Raw genomic sequence first — 6,052 nt, 5'->3', positions numbered from 1 at the left:
ACATGCACAAGAAACATAAGGTAACATGAACACATGGTTAGAATGTTAGTATTACCCAATCCTGATCTAAAGTTAGTAGATTAGTAAGAAGACAAGGGAAATAGAAACAATTAGGGTGTGAGTGACAGAAAGGGAGAGAGAGAGAAAGCAGGAATGCAAGATTTGCAGAAAGACACGAAAAAGTGTATGCTAAACAATGAACAGAACCACATAACATGAAACAAACATAAATCATGCCATAACAAGTTCGCAACTGTGACATGAATAAACTAAATAATGTGACATGACAAGACTAACAATAAAATCGTAACAACTAAACATGAAACATAACATGACATGAAAATTAAATGTAACAACAAATAAAGCATAACAACATGGCGAGACTAGACTAACATAATATGTGACATTGTCACGTTTCAGGTCGGTCTCGCCATGTTTTATGTTGATTTATGTTTATTTATGTTATCTTAGTCACGTAGTGTCTTATCATGTATTATGTTGTCTAGGTTCGTCATGTTGTTTAGTTATGTCTCGTTACGATTTATTTTCTTGTCATGTCTAGTTACGTTTTCGTACGATTATATTCCTGGTTATGTTTAGTGGTTATCGTCTTAGTTTCGCGTTGTGTCATGTTTTGATTTATGTTTAGTGTTACGTTAACTGGTCACGGTTTATGCATACACTTTAACATGTTTTTCCGCAAACCTTGCGTTCCGCCTTTTCTCTCTCTCTCCTTCTGTCATTCACTTCCTAATTGTTTCTATTTGTCTATTTACTAAAACTACTAACGCTAGATCAGGATTGGGTAGAGACTAACAAACTAATCATGTGTTCATGTTACCTTACGTTTCTCGTGCATGTCATTTACTAATTTACTAATGCTAGGGCAGGATAGGTTTATTACTAACGATTACTAATCTCCTTGTTAAACTTGTCATCCATCGCACCTGTTTTCCATTTCCTTGCTACGCTCTAACTAATTGTCTACACCTGTCTACACCTGCATTTATAGCCCAGTCGCGCAACTGTTCACTGCGAAATTGTCTGCCTCTGTTTTCCACGGAACTCTTGAGCATTTACTGTTTTGATTACACGTTACGAGCCAAGCCTGTTTACCGACCATAGTTTATTGATTTCTGTTTTGTGACCATCGTTTGTTTTTTGACTACGGCCTCGCCTACCGTTTTTGTACTTTTGCCCCGCTGATTGTTTCATGGTTTCGACTCCCGCTTCGCCCACGACTACGCCTCTGCCTGCCGTTCGCCTGTTCATCTGCCCCGCTGACAGCTCTCCTGCTACTGGACCTCCCTGCACGTCTACCGACTACGAGATTGCCTCTTCCCTCGGCACCGTGCTTTTTGTTTGTTTTATATTTGTTTGGCTGGATCTTCGTGTATGGACTTTGCTTGTGTTTACTACGCTCCTGGGACTCGTCCCGAATAAAGCCCTAACGGGACTTTATTTAACTATTGTTTCTGAGTCGTGCATTTTGGGTCCAACCCCCACGCACCCGTCTCAGACATGACAATAATGTAACTAGGACAATGACTAAACATGAAACATGACGTGACAAACATGAAACGTGACAAAGATGTTTGGAACAACCTACCTGCCGAGTTCCTTCAGAAACTGTGTGCTAGTATACCTAGAAGAATTAATGCTGTTTTGAAGGCAAAGGGTGGTCACACCAAATATTGATTTGATTTGGATTTTTCTTCTGTTTATTCACTTTTTCTGTTCATGTATTTTGTTAACTGATAAAAAATAAACTATTGACATTTTTACTTTTGAAAGCATTCTTATTTTACAACACTTTTTCACACCTGCCTAAAACCTTTGCGCAGTACTCTATATCCAAGTAAACAGTTTGGTTCATTTGATTGCAGACAGACAATTGCGAGGATGCCTGTGAGCTCCCACAAAACAGCAGAGATGAGCGATGTTTCCAGGTTGCATAGTTCAAGAAATGAGAGTGGTTGGATTGGTGTCGTGCGACAAATTTGCGGTTTTTTGCCATACATGTAGAACTCCCAGGCAGCTTAACTTGCTCACATTTTATTTTAAGGATGCATTCATTTTGAAAGGTTATAATACATGGTGCAATGGACCCTTCCTTTTTCAAAAACATGAGTGCTCCACATGCCACAGAAGCCACAATGAAATTGTTTCACTATTCAGAGCAGGGTTTGCCTTTTCGACAGAGTTTAGACGTACAGAGCACATTCCACAAGATATTACAACTGACAGTCAATCGCTAGCATCTTGGTCGAGCGATTCATTCTGCTCTCATGTCATCCAAAATGAGCTGTTGAGCATTATGTCAAATGGTGTACTTAGGAAGCTCACAGACGAGGTTAGAACTGACCAATTTTTCAGGAAAGATGCAAACACTTAGAGCTAATGAAGTAGGGAACATTTTTGTCCTTACAAATAGCAAATAGAGGGACACATTTGGAAATTTCAAAGAATAATCTCTAGTTGTATTGTTGCTGTATTGTATTAACACACACAAGTAATTGTTAAAATAAATGATGTTGGAAATAGATTTTAAGGTAATTGTAAATCACTTGTATGTAATAGAGGCCTACTCATGTATAACTGTATCCACCTAATTATTCATAACTGTAAAGAACTTGTAAATGTACATAGTATTTGTGAATTTCAACAGTTATACATGATTATTATTATACAATACAATACATTTGTACATAAATGGAGTTTGCATGTGTGACAGGTTACTAAACACCCTAACTAGCAAATAGGCTATGTTAATGTGCATTCCGGTATCTGGTTTGCTGACACGCATATTAATAATTTCTGGGGGCCTATAAATAGCCTGCAACAACCGGGTACAAGGAAATGCCTTACCTGTTGGGGTTCTTGTTCTTCCCTGCTTGTTAGCAGATTCCTGTCTGGCTTCAAGGTTGCCATAGACGAAGTGGTGGAGCTTGAGGCTCTGCACGCGCATAGCCTCTTGAGGACATTGCTAGCTGCTGTTTTGCCGACATTAATAATTCGCGTTTATCGCGTAGGCTCATTAAAGAGCAAAGGAACATGCATAGCGGGGCGACAGTTCTATTAACACACCAGTAACTGGCTACGTGGAGCATTGGTGTTTTTAAACTGTGTTGCACCCACCTTTCCCTGGGGCTCTGTATTTATTTGTATTTTTAATGTATCCTTATTATTGACAAACCAACTGTCGATCGAGTTGGGGCTTTGGGGCGGCCTGTAGCATAGTGGTTAAGGTAAATGACTGGGACACACAAGCTCAGTGGTTTTAATTCTGGTGTAGCCACAATAAGATCTGCGCAGCCGTTGGGCCCTTGAGCAAGGCCCTTAACCCTGCATTGCTACAGGGGAGGATTGTCTCCTGCTTAGTCTAATCAACTGTACGTCGCTCTGGATAAGAGCGTCTGCCAAATTCCAATAATGTAATGTAATGGGGCGGCTTACTGTCTATGTTGCAGTGCGTGGTTTTGGATCTGGTTTGGTGTGGAGGTCGCTACGGCGCCGTCGGAAGTGGTGCCGTTCTTTTCACTACATGTCATAACGTGTGTGTAGAAGTAGAATATTTGATTCACCGTGTCCGTATCTCACCGATTTACAGTGTGTGTATGTCTGCTGGCACCTTCACGAGTGAGTGACCTTTCCGTTCCACTTTTGGTAAGTTCTCCACCCTCCACGGATCCGTACCCGCACGCACTCAGTAGCGCCCCTAGCGGCGGGGGAAGACCTACCGGCTAACTTTGTATTTTTGGGGATCCTGTGGGTTTTCCTATTGTGTTTTTATGATTGTAACAAATAAACTCTGTTTTTATTATTGAATCCACGTCTCTGCTTGTTCATTTAGTTGAACCTACCTATGTGGGGATTGATCACCAATCCTAGATTCTTATAAACTCCTATATATTTCCTGGGGCGTAATTCCCAAGGTGGCGTAATCGAGTGGTGTTACGCCAGGTCACATGTGGTGAATAGAGGGACAACTGGGACAACTGGTAAAGTGGGACACTTACATTTCACCATCTTTATCTCTATGTGTATATACTTCCATTACTAAAAATCAACTTCAAGTTTTTAATTGGTTTCTGTAGCCCTGACATTTAAGCCATTTGGATAATTTAAAACGATTAAAAGTGTAAATGAGCAGAAAGTGTCCCACTTTACCTGTATTCACCCTATTTCGATTTTATAATTGTGCTAATTATCTTAATGGGGGTTCATGCTTCTTGACCACACTATATGATTTTGGGTTCACCAACCATAGGTAATATCTGTGGGAAGCTATTACATTGCAGTGATATGATCCAAAATGACATTGTTCACATATTTCACATTTAAACATGCAATAACCACACAGTACTAAAACAGGTAGCTTTATGAGTCCTTTGTCTAATGCGTACACACTGGTGATGGCATCTGGTTCCTATCTTCTTATATTATTCTGAAAAGAAAAATAACTTTCATGTTGAAGCAGATGTTAGTTAAGCATCAATCCAACCCCCTGCCCCCAGCCCTCCCACCCCACAGTCAGCTACCACTGCATATAGATTGTTAATCTGTGGGAAACACTGATTTGTGTTATGACACAGCCAAAACATAACTATTTTGGAATCATACAGGAGACGATTGTTGGTATTAAAAACAAGGATACATCTTATATACGTCTTTTGTCTTGGTATGTGCTCCCACGGTGTTTGATACTCAATTGTTTCACAGGTTGACTAAACTCGTAAGAAACTAAACTAGAACTGTAAGGGAGTGGGGTCGGAGGACCAAATGCAACCTATACGGGGGTCCTACAAGTTACCCACCAGATGTGGGACAACCACTAATATTTTCTTGGGATATCCCTCGAGACGAGGGATACACCCTGGAGGAGGAAGGGGAAAATTCATTAATTCATTATCCTAACCCGCTTATCCTGAACAGCGTCGCAGGGGGGCTGGAGCCTATCCCAGCATACATTGGGGCGAAAGGCAGGAATACACCCTGGACAGGTCGCCAGTCCATCGCAGGGCACATACACCATTCACTCACACACTCATACCTACGGGCAATTTAGACTCTCCAATCAGCCTAACCTGCATGTCTTTGGACTGTGGGAGGAAACCGGAGTACCCGGAGGAAACCCATGCAAACACGGGGAGAACATGCAAACTCCACACAGAGAGGCCCCGGCCGACGGGGATTCGAACCCAGGACCTCCTTGCTGTAAGGCACCATCCGTGCCGCCCGGAAGGGGAAAATAAGAAAGGGAATAAATAACTCCCTGGCACTCAGCCAACCAAAAGAGCGATCTGTAAAAAACGATTGCGAGTCTAATTTGACTTGGAAATCATAAGCGGCAGGGAAACTCTAATGACACGGTGATAGTAAAATAAGGTGAGGAGGACGTGGGTATGCAAATAGAGCACGGGAGAGAACTATGCATTCTTCCACCTACAGCATAGCCTACCTAGGACTGTAAACAGCAAAGACATCCCGTCCCTAATTTTAGTGACACGGCATTGAGGTAATTCCAGTTAAATTGAAAAATTGCTTGTCAGGTTAATCTTGGATTCTACTTACGAAATACATCACATCTGAGATCACCCAGTCACTAATTACTGTCAAATTACTGTAGGGCACAGATACAACACAATTACTGTACTACACTTCATGAACTACAGTACTACACTTTCTGACCATGGAGAAATCTGGTCAGGCAATATTGTAAATCTTTCTGCTATTTCAGTTTACAGTAAATGCATGTTTGAATTTTTTTATGGTATACATTAACTATGCTGTGATGTATTGGTGATTTCCGGCTGATTCCCATGCATGTGTTTCCTGATTATAGTATTGCACTGTTGAGTGCGCGCTGATGCATCTTGCTGCTCTTCGGTCTAACAATGTGGCAAGTGTAGCTATAACCACTTTAGCTGTCTGCATGCTGCACTGACCCAACAACAGAAATATACCAGTAACATTACTTGTTAACTGTGCGTCTAGCTCTAGTAGCTGATGGTTGGCTATATTTCTGAAAGTTTTCACATGATATTTGGTA

Source organism: Conger conger, chromosome 11 (assembly GCF_963514075.1).
Source record: "Conger conger chromosome 11, fConCon1.1, whole genome shotgun sequence".
Classification (NCBI taxonomy): domain Eukaryota; kingdom Metazoa; phylum Chordata; class Actinopteri; order Anguilliformes; family Congridae; genus Conger; species Conger conger.
This window is presented reverse-complemented; position numbering follows the sequence as displayed.